This window comes from Pinus tabuliformis, chromosome 2_2 (genome assembly GCF_031772625.1).
Source record: "Pinus tabuliformis cultivar Carrire ecotype Pingquan chromosome 2_2, CPIR1, whole genome shotgun sequence".
In the NCBI taxonomy this organism is placed as follows: Eukaryota; Viridiplantae; Streptophyta; class Pinopsida; order Pinales; family Pinaceae; genus Pinus; species Pinus tabuliformis.
Genome location: NC_142300.1, coordinates 314,736,418 through 314,753,329, shown reverse-complemented (window position 1 = coordinate 314,753,329; position 16,912 = coordinate 314,736,418).

Sequence of the window (16,912 nt, the reverse complement as noted above, 5' to 3'; positions counted from 1 at the left end):
CTTACTCAGCTGCAATAATTGCTTATGTTGTGGGAGGATCCTTAGGGGTGGTGTACCATTCAGGATAGTGTAGATGGAAACCATAAAAGTGGTCAAAAAATCATAAAATCCTTAATATGCTTTCTTTTGACTATATTTGTCCATTCAATCACAAATTTTCTCTGCTTTATAAAGTCAAAAGTGCTTAGACCTAGGTACTCAAATTTATCCATATGAACATACAGGAATAAGTAGACCAGAATGGAGGGATATCTGAAGAGATGGGAAACGTGGAACTTCCCAAACTAGATATTAATGGATTTAGCTAAATTTGGGTATGCCTAAATAATCAGTGTGATCTAACATGTGGCTCAGAAACCCTAAGGATGACTTAGTCACATTGGTGGTTTTGTCTTCCTCAAGTAGTGCTAAAATTGAGGCTAAGACCTTCTGGGCATATTGAGAAAAGATATAGATAGGATAGATATTGATTGGCTGGGGAGTTGGTGTCCCTGGTAGTGAAGTTATTACAAACAAGGCCAATTTATTCTCTTCAGATAATTGAGTGAAGTCTAGAGCTAGTGAGTCTTCATTGAATGGATTTGGGTTTTAAAGATTAGGAAAATAGAAAGCCTTGTGAATTAGGTCATAGTTGACTTTAAGGATAACTTCTCCTCTGGAAGGTGCATCACAGTTTCTCTGAGGGATGTATGCAGAAGCCAGCCAAGTCACGAACTTAGGAAGTGATAAGTGGTTGGGGTTAACATATAATACAAACCAGAATTCACTATGTCAAAATAATCTTGTTTTCTCAAAAAATTTCCCCAAGAGTCACGACGGAATTGGTCGAAGCCCAATGAGCACCTTAGGTCATGTATCTCTACTTCAGTATCTATCAGGGGTTCTTGAGTGGAGGGGTTAGAGGTTGCAAGCTTTGGGGAGGTTTTCAGAGACTTATTTAACTTCAACATGATGATAATTGGGTTTAGTGAGGCATATAAGTGCTTGAAACCGGAGGGGAGCGCTGAAAGTCAGATTGTGTTGTTCGCGAGCTAACTTGGATGTTGGACGTAAGGTGGTTTGTAGTCTGAAAGGGATGGGGAACATGCAAGACTTATAAATAAAACATTTTGCTCATTTGAGTTCGATAAGAGTGGGAAATTCAATGGAATGCACATAAGACAGGAGTAATGATGCAATAGGGAAATGATGTGGGTAATGAGGTAGGTGAATGACTTAGGGGGTGGACGATGGAGGATGTGAGGTGGAGTGGGGTTGATGTGGCAGGGTGAGGTGGTAGGAAGGCTCGCTTGGCATGCTCGCTTGTAAAATGGAGAGGCCACATGATGAGAATGGGGGTGGTTTTGAAAACCATTTACCACCCTGCGCTACCCCCACTCGCACTTTTCCAAAAAATTAGTCGGGGTGGTGCAATAGATCATAGTCCTTGATCGGCTGATTGAAGCGATTACAGGCCTGTGTTGCACCACCCCTACCCAGCTTAACAGTTGTACTACTTGGTGCAACACATTTGTGTACGATACCAATGAACCTATGTTCATCTGTCATTGAAATTGCATGGCGCTTAACCATTGGTGCTCATTGATGTGGACCCATTTTTAGAAACTTGCGCTTGGGCCTATTGGTTTGGAAATAGCAAGCAAAAATGCAAGTGCACTAACCCAAATAATTCTCCCTCCTTTGTTTTCATTTTATATTCCTCTCCCCTTCCCTTTTAGTATAATTTTTTGGAAAATCTCAAAGACTTAAGTACAACATAATACATAACCCGTAGACAACAAACCAGATTACATGGGATTGATTATGGACCCAAGATACATGTGTTGAGGAGCATGGGATGATTGTCTTGGAAAGCAAGAAGCCTTGTGATGAAGAGCACTTGACACTTGCAACCCATGCTTAGAGAGTGCACCACCTGAGGATTGGTCTCTTGATGTACCTTGGAGAGAGAGCACTTCACTTGGAGACCTTATATTTTGCATTAAATTAAATTACTTGTGTAATTAGTCCACTTTATCAATGTTGGCCTCCCTCACCTACTCTGTATATAGGGAAGATAATGTCTTTGTCTACATTGTACTCATTATTCCATTTATATAATTGTCATGGGGAGTTCTTAGTGTTTGTGTGATGCAATTGATGCAATAGAGGAAGACCTAGAGTTTGTGATGTAAAACCTAGAGAAGAAATGAAGATGATTGCTAGCACTAGGGATGATCTTGAGTCTTAGCACTTGTCTTAGCAATTATTTTCCATATGGTAGGATGAAGGGTGTATTGAGGTCTAAAACATTTGATATATATATATATATATATATATTATATATATATATATTGAATGAATTAATTAGATATGTAGGGACATGGCTATTAGAATAAGGACATTTACGATGTAGGCATGTGTTGGAGCTTGTTTGAATTTTGAACGCCTAGTTTGAAGGAAAGGACCTGAGTAGAGGGTCTTTAATATTGTCAAAGGGCTTCTTCCTCCTTGTAACTTCATTAATAAAAGAAAATATTTCTTTTGGGGAGCTTGGGATTTTGGTCCCTTTGCATCCTCTATCTCCTTATTTAAAAGGGAGAGATAACCTACTAAGTCACTAACTTGGTCATCTTGCATTTGCATTCATAATCTAGTTTAATTGCATTGCTACTTGGTCTAAACTGCATTTGTGATCTAAGTAGTCTTTCTAATCATTGTTAGCAATCTCATCTACCATTTAACATTTGTGAGATATTTATAAATTTCTTGCCTGTTCAATTGTATAAATAAGTGAGAACATCTAATAAACACACTATTACCTAAAGGCATTGTGGGATTGCTCTAATATCTGAATATCTATTAATGCTACTATTTCATTGAGGTAATTTCTTATTATTTCGTTGAGAATTGTTATTTGCTAGAAATCTTGTATCTTTGAAGTACCTATCTCATTTGTGATTGCAAACACATTGGCATTAATTCTCTTTAAAGCAATTTTGATATCATTGTCTCATTTGAAGCAATTGCATTTTCATCCTAGAATTTAGCCTTACATCCTAAAAATTTACCTCCAAGCCTAAGCTTGGTTGATAGAAAGTTTTAGGGCCACCTTCTTCATCTAATTTGAGAGGCTAGACCCTCATTCACGGTTAACACAAGTGACCTTGCAGTCATCAGGGCCACAGTCCCTGTAGCACCGAAGGCACTTGGGTAGTTAGAAGCAAGGGGAGGTATCGTTAATAAAGCCCTAGCTTTCTTCCTCGGACATTCTCTCTACAACTTGTGTTTGTGACTAACTTCAAAATAATTGAGAAGAAGGATTCATCTAGACTAGGAATTTAACTAAAAGTAACCAAGATCTTGCATTCCACCTAGTTTAGTTTTGCATTCCATCCTTCTAACTTTTCATCTCTTGTGGCATAACTATCATTGTGGGTATTATATCTTCCCTGAAATATTGTATTTTTGTTTTGTACTTATCTTTGATTATATTGCTCATTGTTTATTTACATTGTCGTTTTTGTCTTGAGCATTTTCTTGAAAGTACAAGCTATTTTGTTGTGCAAGTTATTTTTATCTGCTCATATTTGATATTGTGCCATTTGTAACACTTTGTGCGGCATTATTGTTATTGTAACTTGAACATCTATTTAGTCTCTAAATTTCTATTGAGCATTGTTAGGGAACTGGTATATCACCTTTACATCTTATATCTTCCTCATTTGATCTTAATTGAAATCCATTTTAAAACATTGTTTATAAACTCTTAAACTTGCTATATTTAATAATCAAGTTGCAATAATAACAATTTCCTTACCGTAATATCTCCTAGACTTGTTGTTCCAACAAGTTTCATCCTTTAGTTTTCACCTTTTAGGGACTACCCCCCTTGACTTAGCTAGGAGAAAGTCTAAATAGAGTGAATAGGGATTAGAGTGACAACCCTTGTTCTAAGTGTTGTGCCTTAGGTGTACAATTTAGGCAGCAACATTTTTTTCAAACCAGGGCTTCAAATTTTTTCATTGTTACATGGGGGCGCGTTCTCGAGGGTAGGAGACATGTTCCCTGCACTCCCCACACTCCTGGGACATGGGTACTTCAAGTGAGACGTTCCCCACATCCAACCTCATGAGACTTCATATGGAGAAAGTAGACTTTCATATCTCATTCATAATTCAACGGACCAAATAGTTTTCAAGGTGTTAGAAGATGGTTGCTTAGCATAGGAGGTGGACCTGCCTTGGATGATGAGCGCCCTAAGAGAATTGGGATCACATGGCATTCCTTAGGAGCATAATCACTTCACTTAAGGATGCTTGGGTTGAGAGCAAATTACATGGAATTGATTATGGACCCAAGATACATGTGTTGAGGAGCATGGATGGATGATTATCTTGGAAAACAAAAAGCCTTGTGATTCCTAGATTTCTGAGCTTGGATCCCTGTCAAATTTTGGTAATTCTTGGATCTCTGAGTCTGTTATCACATTTAAAGCCTTGAGGTTAGCTCAATTGGGGCTTTAGGGTCTAAGTTCTACTAAATTACTATGAATGTTGCCATTTGTCTTAGAAACGCCAATTCTAACGATATAAAAGAAAGCATTGACAAAACAAATGACATCGAATACTATGCATTTTTGTAAGGGAGGTGTTGCCAAATGTGTTGACACCATATGATGTAAAATATCTCATCCAACCTGTGGCATTATTAAATTCATGCACTATAATCATTCTTTACCCGTCAAATCAGAATTGCCAATAGAAAATGTTGCTGACCGAAGTAAAAATGGGCATGATGGGTATGATGGATGCATGAGGGATTTATTCATTTGATGTCCACCCGTCATTTAGAATTTCCATATTTTTATGGCTACATATAACACTGCTTTGTGTTTCTCGTGTTGGGTTTCTGTGGAAGTAGCTCTCGGTTGTTTGTTCCAAAAAAAGTGCCTGATCAGTTACCGATTCTTTGACCATTTTGTGATTGCCAAACCAACTCACGAAGATGGGAAAGAGTGGGCCTTTATGCAGGGATGAGGTGAAAGGAGTAGACTTTATTGAATCTTATTTAGAACAATATGAGTGGTTTGTGTGGGCGAGTTGGGCAGAGTATTGTCACAAGCTCCGAGGGTTTAATTACAATGTTGTTAGGTCCTTCGCAAAGGGGTTTGATGGGATGGTGGTTACTCTTGCTGACATTTCACTCCCAGTTGTGGAGGAAGTCATTGTTGAGGCAAAATGCTTGCCTATTGATGGGGATTTATCGTTTAAAAACCAAAACCTTCCGGGTATCAAAATCGCAGTTTTCCTTAAGGAAGAGCACCAAAATGAAAATTGGAGGATGAATGTGCAAAGAATGTGGCTCAAACCCACCTGGAACGATACCCTGAAGTTCATATAGATGTATTTTACGTGTGAGGGTAGGTATGATAGGATTTCCATGTACCACTTCAAGTTTTTGGCTCATTTGGATGGTCAATTAAGAATGACATGCCATTTTTATTATTAAAAAACCATATGAAAATGTCTACAAAAATTAGAGCAAAACCCAAGTCTTCCCCCCGTTGCAATTTTCTTAAGGGTTTGATTAAAATATTAGTTGTCAATCATCTGAGCAAGATAGGAAGAGCTTAGGATCATTTCTTATTTTGGGGAGGGTTTGTTGAACCAATCGCTTTCAAACCAAAAGCCATCAAGGGTAAGAAACAAAGAAAGGCCAAGAACCTTATCCAAAACCCCAAAGCTCCAAAGCAAACAATTTCCTTTGTCCTTACCAGAAGTAGGAGAAAAGCTTCATTGGGTAAACAAATAGAAGACCTTGTTTCTTTTCCTATGGCAGAAAAAATGTATGTAAGAAGGAGCATGAGGGTTCTTGAGAAAAAAACTTCAGCTTCCCCTCAAGAATAGTTTCTAGAGGTGCCAGAAGATTACCCTATTGATAAGCCTAGTAGTAATAAACAAGAAAGGGGCTCAGGGGTTAAACTCAGTGAGACAGAGGACTTAAAAGATCAAACCCAATCATCCAAACTAGCACAAAAGGAAGACGAGAAAGAGGTTACCCTAGTTGAGATGTATGGGATGAGAAGACCCCATACAAGGCCCACAAATAAGCTTAGGCTCAACTCTAAATTGCAGCAGAACCCAACTTTGAAAGAGAAAGTCATTGTTATTGATGATATACCTATGAAGGATTTGCTAATCAACAAGGAGGAAGCTTCAAGTTCCTCTAAGAAGAAGAAGACTTGGAAATAGAGTAAAAGAGAAAAACAGGGCCCCAAGGCCAAGAAAAGAAAAAAGACAAAACATATTGAAACAAACAACATGGACCTTTTGTTAGATGTAGTAGAAAAAGTTAAATAAGTATCCTAAAGATAACGTTGTTAAATGTTCTAGCAGCACTGATTTTTTATCTGTTTTTGATAGTGTTGTCAAATGTTTTGGCAGCGCTGACCTTTGATCTATTTTTGACAACGTCGTCAAATGTTTCAGCGGCACTTCCACTGTTTTGATTTTAAAAACACATATACCTAGATATTGTGTCAACACTTGAATCGTACTCCCTAGCAACACAGTTTTGAAGGCAATAAGGATATGGATTTTGTCAAAATATTTTTGGAGAATATCTATTGCACAACAAGCACTATCTTGATAAGGACAAAACATAGATCAAAGGGAAATATGCATTTGAGCGGCAATCAACATCAAAGCAATATTTTGAGGCAAGAAACAGGGGATTCTCCATATTTGCTGTAGTTTATCAATGACTTGTTTCAATCCACATCTTCAGCAAACTTCGTAGCTACAGAGCCACTTTTGGTTGTTATGAATTATCAATGCATCAGTTTTTCCTTGTAAATGTATTTTCAGTTTTAGTTTTAATAGATTAAAGATATATACATATATCTTTAGTATTTTGTAATTAAAACTGCCCAAAAACTATGGATTTCAGTTTGTAAACTTCTATAAAGCTGTGAAAAATGAAGAACCAAGGGTTTGTTTTTTTTTAACAGACTTATATTGTGTATGTTTTATTTTTGAGATTAATAAGATTTTCAAGGCAGGAGTATTAAAGCTTTCATGTTAGAGATTCCTTTTGTGGTGTTTATTAGTCTGTTTCCTTAGTTATGTTTCTTTCTTGTGCGAGATTTCATGGATGTTAAGTCTTCATATTTGATTTAAAGTTAAGTTTCGTGCAATTCATCTCTATTTACTACAAGGAATAGACCTTCTAGTGGAGTTTTTTGTGGAAGCCCCTATAAAAATAGCACAAAAAATCGTTTGTAGTGGAGGTCACTAGCGAAGGTGAGCAGGCAGATTTTAGCAGATTTTTTTGGGCGGTACATCTACAATCTACAAATGCACTGGTGCTTTACTATCCATACAAGCACTGGTGCCGCATTGAACATGGTGCACTGTGGAAAATTTATTTTGACAAACTAAAAAAACATGATGTGTTAAATAACAAAACACATCGGTGCTTGAATAATCAATAGCACCAGAAAAAATGTTACTTTTAAAAATTGTCGGTGTTATTTACACCTACAGCACCGATGCCCTTCATGTAGTAAAATGCCCCGGTGCATACCAAGAAGGAGCACCACTATAGTTTTTAAATTTCAAAAAAATGTGGTGTTATTTTCCAACTATGCACTAGTGTGGTAAATGTTCTAAACCGCCCTCGAGTGTCTTCTAAAGAGCACCGCTAGGCAGTTTTTAAGTTTTTTAAAAAGAGAGGTGTTATATTCAAACAAAACATTGGTGCAGGACCTGTATTAGAATGCCCTTGGCGTATTATCAAAAGCATCGCTATAGATTAAAAAAAAAAAACAAAAAACAAAAAACAAAACAAAAGCAAAAGAACATAGTACGCTTGGATATCTTCCACACCGGTGCAGTTATAGTAACACACCAGAGAAGGGTTAAATAAAAAAAAAACTCCCAGCCATAAATTTCATTTTTATCATCTACAATGTTAGAGAGCTCTAAAGCACCGATGCCACTCTTGCCTCATGCAAGCGCCACGATGTCGGTACTTCTCTTTCTTACCATCCTTTCGTACTGTGCTCACTGTCTGACTTTCCAATTTTTTCAAACCATGGTAAAAATTGTTTTTCTCCATTACATGTCAACAATGCCTCCCCAACGACCAAATGTCTAGGTAATGTCTATGTTTCTCTCTAATTTAATTTTTTAGTGGATTAGAATTGCAAATTAACTTAAAATTTCCATTATATTAAAAATAAAAATAAAAAAAATCCCTTGTGCAGTGTCCTCGATATGTTCGGCTCATATCGATAGCGGTGCACCCTGTAAATTTATAGGGTGCATTGCAGTTCGCTGCATGAACGTAATGCACCACTACTGTTGTAGTTCATTTATATTTACCAAATGCACCGTTATTGTTGCGGTACGTTTATATTTACCAAACGCACCGCAAAAACAATATTTAAAAATATAGCTATAGATCAGTGCATTTGATAACCTGAATGTTTCGTATCGATGTGAAAAGGTTATGTGTGCACACTAGTGCATAAGCGTGATGCACTGCAATGAAAATTTAAATTTGTGAACCAAAAACAGTGCATCATATGTATGTGCGCACTAATGCCAGTGCAGTTGTGTTTGACAACGCACCGAAGTTGGTGCATGACTATGTTTTGGGCTCACCGATGCTTTTTTTTTAATTGAAGGTTTTGTTTCCATATTTATAAATACATTTTTCATTTAATAAAAAAATATGTATTTTATGTATGAGGCTGATGTATTTTATATGTCAATCATGTAGCATAACCGTTAACAGAGGGAGCAACAGCAGGAGCAAGAGCTAACATCAGACCCATACAATATGGTATGACCATGGGAGGCCAGAGAGAGAAAGGGATTTATACCCTCACCCTATTGCTGCAACGACCCAAGCACTCTTAAGGAAAGATGTCCTCCCTAATAACTATGAGGAGGCTACATCCCTGAAGGTACACTTTGTCTTATTAGCGTATCTGATCCGCCGATGGAGCGCCCAGGAGCAGGGTTTCCATGTTGGTCCTGGGGCGTGGTATAGGCCCTCTGAGGAGGACATATACTTTATCACTGGCATGTCCAAGAGAGAGGATGATTTTCCCTAGTTATCTGATGTCCCCCATGGGGTTGCAACTGAGACTCAATTTGCAGTATGTCCAGCAGATTTTCAGGTGCGTGGTGGACATCTACGTATTTCTTCTTTTGTTACACAAGAGGTTAGGTACCTCTCATTATTAGTCACCACCACTGCACACTCTAATAGTGATGGGTAGCGCATTAGTTTCCCTCTTTTGTATTATGTCAATTCCTTGATTCAGGTGCCACGTTGTATCAGATGGTCTGCCATTTTTTTTAGGCAATTTGTATGGCTCTAAATCGATATCGTGCATTGAGACATGGGAGGGAAACCTTCCCTTTCGCTTCAGAGCTTTTTTGCTTATTTTTTGAGAGGTTTCTAGAGACGAGGCCTACATTTGACTGTCGCCCTCCTAGGCCGATCACCGAGGTTTAGAGGCGCATGTGGGGGTAGATGATGCCCAAGACGAGCCTACCGGAGTATTCGACCAAGATTTATGCCAAGGAACTAACGCTACTGACCAATGAGGATGACCATGCGTTTGTCACATTAGCGTTTCTGTGCACGAGGATTGATTGTAGATAGTGTCCCAACATCCTCTTCACATCGAATGAGCCTCCAGATGATAGAGGTAATATTATTGTTTTCTTTAAATTAATCTAGTTTCATTTTATTGTTTTAATTAATTAGAATAAAATCTATTCTAGCACATTCTTTAACTTGTTTTATTAAATTGCTTAATGAAATTGTCTAATTATTGTTGTGTACTATATATTTTGTAGACATCAACACATTCTATGGGGACATGCCTCCTCCCCCACCATATGGAACAGTTGAGGAGATGGACAAGGCCCAAGAGGGTGAGGCACATCCTCAGGGGGGCGTGGGCATTCGCGGCCATAGGGTTGGTCTATGATTTTATATGGAATACTATGACATATTGGCCTGAGTTTTCGTTGAGGAAGGAGTTCCCTACGAGGGCTCAAGATATCATCGCAGATCCTGGGTCCATGGATCCGTATAGGGACTGTCCATGCAAGATTATATCTCTTATGCGTTATATCATTGAAGCTAGTAGGGTACCGGAAGCGATGATGGATGCAAGGCATGCAACAGCAGATACGTCAGATGAGGGTGGTGATCATGATGATGAGGGTTGTGATCATGACCATGATGATGAGAGTGGTGATCATGGTCATGATGATGAGGGTGGTGATCATGATCATGATGATGAGGGTGGTGATCATGATCATGATCATGAGGGTGGTGATCATGATGCTTCTAGTAGTACTACCCCATCGGATCATGGTCATCAATCACCTGATCATGAGATTTCAGAGCTAGAGGATGTGCCTTATGTTCTCCTAACAGAGCAAACCAACCACGTCCTCCTCCACCTCAGAGTTCACCAGACGGCGTTGAGGTAGTAGTTGACCATCCATTGTCTTCTGCTACATACTAGCCACCTCCCCCTTCACCTCAGAGTTCGACAAAAGTTGAGGCAATAGTTGACCACCCATCATCTTTTACTGCACACTAGACAGCTGACACTACTACGTTTGCTGTATCAAATATTTGATTGCAGTTATTTGACTTGATGTAGTTATTTGACTTGTTTGTATATATATATATGTTGGTGTTGACTTGATGTACTTAATTTATATGTTGGTGTTGATATGTATATTGTTAGGTCATGTTAGATAAGTTCATTTAATGTGCTTGCAGATAGATGTGTATGTCATAGCAAATATTTGACATGAGATGTATATATTATTTTGAGGATGTGTGTGGCGATGATGTTAGATTACAATGTTTGTGTTTTGTTAGATGTGATCATGATGATGATGCCTTGTTAGATTTTTAAATTTGTGTGATAGCTAATAACGTTTATATGTACTACAATTGTATATAATAAGATGATGGTAGTGAATTTGAAAGTGTATCTTAGATGAAGATTATGTTTGTTAGATGGTTATTATCATGATGTTTATTTTTATGAAATACTATTTATTATAGATTATGTATTGGTGAACTTATATCAAACTTTTATATATGAAATTGCATGGAAAATGACTTACTTTAAAAAAAAGGCAAAGATATTTTTATAAATTACAAAGTTTAGTACACTTGAAACTACGATTGTAAAATTATGATAAATATTATTCTATTGCTTAGATTGTTCATTGGTATTCAATCTAACTTAATTAGTAAAGTATTTCCATATTCACAAGGAGAAAATAATTATAGCTAAAATAATTTAGTTAGTTCTTAATAAGACGAAAATGTGTAAATCATTCGATTTTTAATATAAAATACTATTAATAATAAATTATTCAAAGTCACAATTTAACCAATTCAATATTGGTTTATAAAATTTAATCTATTGTTAAATTTAAAAAACTTCAGTAAGCATTTTTTATAATTAATTTAGATTTAATATAACTTAAAAAATTCTATTTTTATAAAATTTAATTTATTACTAAAGTTATAAGACTTTCAAACAATTTAAATTTAATATTTATAGCAACTCTTACCAATTTAAATTAGAAATTTCTCTCTCTAAAGATGAAAATCAAGAAATGTAAAATAAGGGTTGTGAAGTTACTTGTGGTTGAGGATTTGCTTTATTGGAAGTTCTCCCTTAATGAGGCACGCGAACTTTTTTCTAGTCATAAAGATATAACATTTTGGTGTTATTTTGGTTCTTTATTTGCTATTTGGTTTACATTTAACTCTTTTTCATAATAAATATGAGTTAAATAATACAAAAGTGATACTATATTAGATTTAAACTTTTGATAAATAATATATTTAATTATTTCTTAATGAACAACTCAAAAAATATTATTTTTTTCCACATATTTATCACGAGATAGTCACTAAAATTCGTGTTTTCACATTTCTCCTCGCTAATATTACATCATCTTCACAATGATAAAGATATGTCTACTTTAAATAATTTACTTATAAATACATAAAAATAGAAATTTATTTTACATAATCTAAATAGGAAAGAAAAATGCATCACCAATTCTATTTGAAAGTCAAACAAATGTCTCTTAGTCACCATCACATTATTTATCATTTAATTCTTAGCCATAAAATATTTATTAATTCAACTTTTATTTATAATTACCCTTGAAAAGAAAAGTCAAAACTCTTCCATTATCCATGAAGAAAAAATTAAAATCGCTCATGCATCCATGTAAGCCCATTTGTTTCTCTTATGGTCCATACAAAAATGTAATCAACATTTTATACTTGCATAAGACATTTTTTTAGTTTACATAATGTTGCAAGAACTGTAATTTAAATATAGTAAACATGACTTTACCTCTCATGTCAAGAATTTAATCTTACATATTAATACACGATTTTTTCATTGTTATTGTCCTCATAGAGTTATCACTACATGATGATTTATATCAATTTTAAACTAAACAAGAAGAAAGAACATGTAGATTGATTAATAAACTAATAAGTATCTGAATCGAGACTAAATCTTCAATGTTATTTCTAAATTCACTATTTTCTTCTCATTTTCCAATTTTAGAATGATTGTGACCTTGAATCATTATTATCATAGATATTGTACACAATTGAAAATACTTAGTTTTAAGTGTAAAAATGTTTCCACTGCAAAAAAAGTGTGTAATGTTTGTGAATGTTATCAATTATATTATAAAATGCCAACAAGACGAATAAAAAAAACAATATAATTAGTGAAATAAAGAAAACAAAAAGATACAACAATAGTATAAATGATTAAATAACACAAGTATATATCATTCTCCATTGTCATCACCCTGATTATCTTCCTCGCTTGGCATGATAACATTGTTGTTCTGAAAAATATGTTTTCACCTAGGGTCGTGTCTTAATACGAACCACCAGTCTCTATCCAACACATTTGGATAAAAAAACACCTAGTTGTAGTGTTTTGGGAAAATATAAGGTTCCAGATTATAGAAAATAAAAACGAATTCAACCATCTCGGTGCTCTTATAACAATTACAACATTGATGCTTTTAAATCCAAATCACATCATTGCGTTAAAAAAATTAATCACCTCGTTTTGGGATTTCAAAAAAAAAAATTATGGTGCAATGAAAAAAATGGCACCTCGACATTGTCAATGACTTTTCTTCTAAACGCACCGATGTGCTTGACTATCGAATGCACCGATGTTCAAAACAAAACAAAACAAAAACAAAACAAACAACAACAACGAGCGGTAATTGATTTTTTGAAATTTAATTTCATAAAATATTTTAAATAGTAAAAACTTATTCACTATTTCATTATTTTTCCCAAAATTTCAAGAGAGTGATTGCAAGAAAGACATACTAGGAGCATTGTGCAGCGACAAAATACTTTGGAGCAACCTGACGATCTAGAAGGTCAGAAGTTGAAAGGAATGGTGATTCACTCAAAACCCTGCATAGTAAAAATTTTAAATTTTATGTTTATGTTACAACACAAAAACTAATTTTGGGAGCTGTCTTTGATACCATATGCATTGATGTCAATGGTTTTTTGAAAATTGTTGAAATAATTCCATGTTGTTGTCGAGTCCACTGTGGTATCAATGATATAACTCGGACTGAGAGGCGTATACCACCAGTTGCACATACCCATGGTTTCGTTGGCGAGATACACCCTATCTCGGCCCTCCCCCCTGCATATATCGCCTTTGGTCCAAAACATTTGAGTGTTTGCCCCTCGTACACAGACCTATTGTAAACACTAGAGATACACAGCTCCCATACCATTGTATTGTGCCATCTGTTGCATGTTATGGGGCGAATTTGTTTCAAAGCCTGCGAAGGTTTGTTTATGGACGGGAAAGCCCGGGGACAGGCATTAGACGATAACATTGAATGGATATAGCTCTGCAAACTGTAGGTAAATGCAGACCTCCATTGCCAGACCTCTGGGCCTCTCCGATTTCTCATTCCACGTTGTTGGCTCGCATGCTACCCATCCTCCTATATAGTATGCTCCTCTAGTACACTGCTCCTCCTCCCACATTGTCGCTTCTCCCTCTAGTACACTACTCCCTCCATACCGTATTCACCAGAACTGCATTCTTGACCAGAGCTGCATTTTTTACCAGAACTGCTTGGAGTCGTAATGCATTTTGACCAGAATTGCACTTTTTTTCTTCAAAATATTGCTATTACAGTGCAGTTTTTCTTTAACACCAGAAGTGAAAATATTTTATATATTGGCCGCAGAAGTATATATTATTTTACAGTGCACAGTTTTTAAAATGCATTCATTGATATATATTGTGGGAGTGTTTCCCACCAGCAAGGAGAACTATCAAGAATGGTCACGGAAAATCAAACACACTCTCATTTTTAATGAGCTATGGAAAGGAGTGTGTGTTGGAGACAGAGACAAAGAACTAGAACAGCCTACCTTAGACAAGGAATTTGCCATTTGGGAAAATAAGAACATCAAGGCATATTCCTTGATTGCAAAATTAGTAAATGAAGAGGTGAGTCGCCATTTTTTTCCATTTTCAAATGCTTTCGAAGCCATACAAAAATTGAAGGAACTCCATGACTCACACTTTGCACTTGAAGTTGTTCAACTCATGATTAAATTGTTCAGCCTTGAATTACAAAATGATGGTCCTCTTGCTCTTGCATCAGAAGTAAAATCTATTATGCATGATATCAAAGTCATTAATGTTGAACTGAACATTCCTCTGATAGCTTTTGTCAAGTCCCTTTATCCCACTTACTCAAATTATCTTGAGTCATTGCAAGCAAATGGAAACCTCAAAGAAATTACCTTTGACTCCCTTGTGAAAAAAATTTCTGAAAGAGAGAAAGCTTTTGGGAAGAAGACAACTCCTCAGTCTTCTGAAGAGACTGTGTGTCTTGCACATAGAGAGAAGAATCTTGCTCAAGATTCTTCCAGAGGAAGAGGTGGTCGAAGAGGAAGAGGAAGAAGAAATTTCAGAGGCAAGGGGGGCAGACACTCTCAAGGAGAAAAGTCAGATTTGCATTGCATACGTTGCAAAAGAGATGGATCACATGATGCATCCACATGCAAGTTTCCTTGGGACAGAATTGAGCAGGAAAGAAACCAACCCAAAGGTACAATTAATGACAAAGAGAAAGGTAAAGCACCTGAATCACTCACTATGTTGTGGCACGCTGTAATATTGGAGTAAATGAAGACTTATTTAATGCTTCACTTGCTTCTTGGAAAAATGATTGGTTGCTTGATTCAGGAGAAACTTGCCACATGACTTTTAGAAGAGATTTTTTTGAAGAATTTACTGACAATGTTGATGGAGCAGTATAATTTGCAGACAAATCAAAACTCAATCCATCAGGGCTTGGTACAATCAGGCTTAAAATTGCCTGGTCTTCCAAACTTTCTTTTGCATCATGTTTTATATCTCCCACAGCTGAGGAGAAACTTGTTGTCCTTGGTCCACATCCGCCAGCAAAGAAACTCCATTCACTTGTTTGATGGCAAGGTTGAGGTGAGAAAAGCATCAAACCACTCACTTGTCATGATGGGGATAGAAGAAGAAAGGCTTCTCAAGCTGCAGGGTACCTCTGCTCATGCGCAAAATTTCTCATACAATTCTCATTATGATGAAGGTACATTTCCATCAAGTTTATTATGGCATGCTAGATTTGGACACTTGAACTATGGCAGCCTCCATTTGTTGAAGAAAAATGGTGTTACTGGTTTGCTTACAATTCCTAGGAAACTTAAGCAATGTGATTCTTGCATTCTAGGAAAGCATAGCAAATAGTGTTTTCATGATTCACATTCTAGAGCACATAGAAAACTTGAACTCATTCATTCAGATTTATGTGGTCCAATGCTTGTTCCTTCTGCAAATGGAAATAAATATATGATGACATTTAGTAATGACTACATAAGAATGTGTTGGGTTTATTTATTGAAGAAAAAATATGATGCTTTTGAAACATTCAAGAACTTTCATACATGGATTGAAAATGATGCACAATCTCATATTGTCTCTATTTGCATTGATAATGGAAAAGAATACACTTCAAATGAATTTGAAAACTATCTTCTCCAACATGGGATCAAACATCAAACAACTGTGCTTTATAATCCCCAACAGAACAGAGTAGCTGAAAGAATGAATAGGACAATCTTAAATATGGTGCGCTCCATGATGTTTTTCGAGAATGTAAAATTGATGTTTTGGGTTGATGCAGTTCTATGTGTTGTATATGTAAAGAATAGATGTCCATCTAATGCTATTAGAAACAAGACTCCTTATGAAATGTGGTATGGGCACATTCCTTCGGTAAGGCATCTCAGAGTCTTTGGTTCCACATGTTATGCCTTGATACCAAAAGTACATAGAAACAAACTTGGTGCAAGGAGTCGTAAGTGTATCTTCCTGGGGTATTCAAACACCTCCAAAGCATATCGTCTCCATGATGAAGTCAATAAAAATTTTATTGTATCTATAGATGTAATCTTTCTTGAATCATCCAAAGCTGACAATGTTGTTGAGCAGCAACTTAATCACTTGGATAGATTCACAAATGTAAAATCATTTCAAGAATTTGATAATCAGATCCCACATCTTGAAGGGGGGGTTCCTATACTAGATCAACCTGTGGAATCTTCTTCTGAAGCACTCTCTCCCTCGCATAAAACTCCAACAACTGATGATACTTTGAGTGATGTGATTGACGGAATTGGGAGACTCAATCTTGATTCAGACCCAACTCAATCAACTGAGCAGCCTAGACCATCTCAGAAAGGTCCCCTGAAGTGGCTAACAAATACACTTGAAAGTGTTCATCCTAATGAGGTTGGAAAG